The sequence below is a fragment of the Oxyura jamaicensis genome (assembly GCF_011077185.1).
Source record: "Oxyura jamaicensis isolate SHBP4307 breed ruddy duck chromosome 2 unlocalized genomic scaffold, BPBGC_Ojam_1.0 oxy2_random_OJ70674, whole genome shotgun sequence".
NCBI classification, from domain to species: Eukaryota; Metazoa; Chordata; class Aves; order Anseriformes; family Anatidae; genus Oxyura; species Oxyura jamaicensis.
The window spans coordinates 1-252 of NW_023303417.1; positions in this window are offsets into that span (position 1 = coordinate 1).

The following is a 252-nucleotide window of genomic DNA, read 5'->3' on the forward strand; positions in this document are numbered from 1 at the left end:
GGGGGGGGAGATGGGGGGGTCCGGGTGCTGGGAGAGCTACGGGGGGGAAGTCCGGGTGCTGCGAGGGATGCGGGGGGGACACCTTGGGGATGGGGGGGAGAGCGATGGGGGGGTCCCGGTGCCGTTATTTGGGGGGGGGGGATGGATGGGGTCCCGTCCCGGTGCCCCCATCTGGGCGCCCCCCATCCCCGCGGGCGGAGCCGGTGCCGCCCGCCCGCCCCCAGCCCGGCCCGGCCCGGCCCCCCCCGTCTC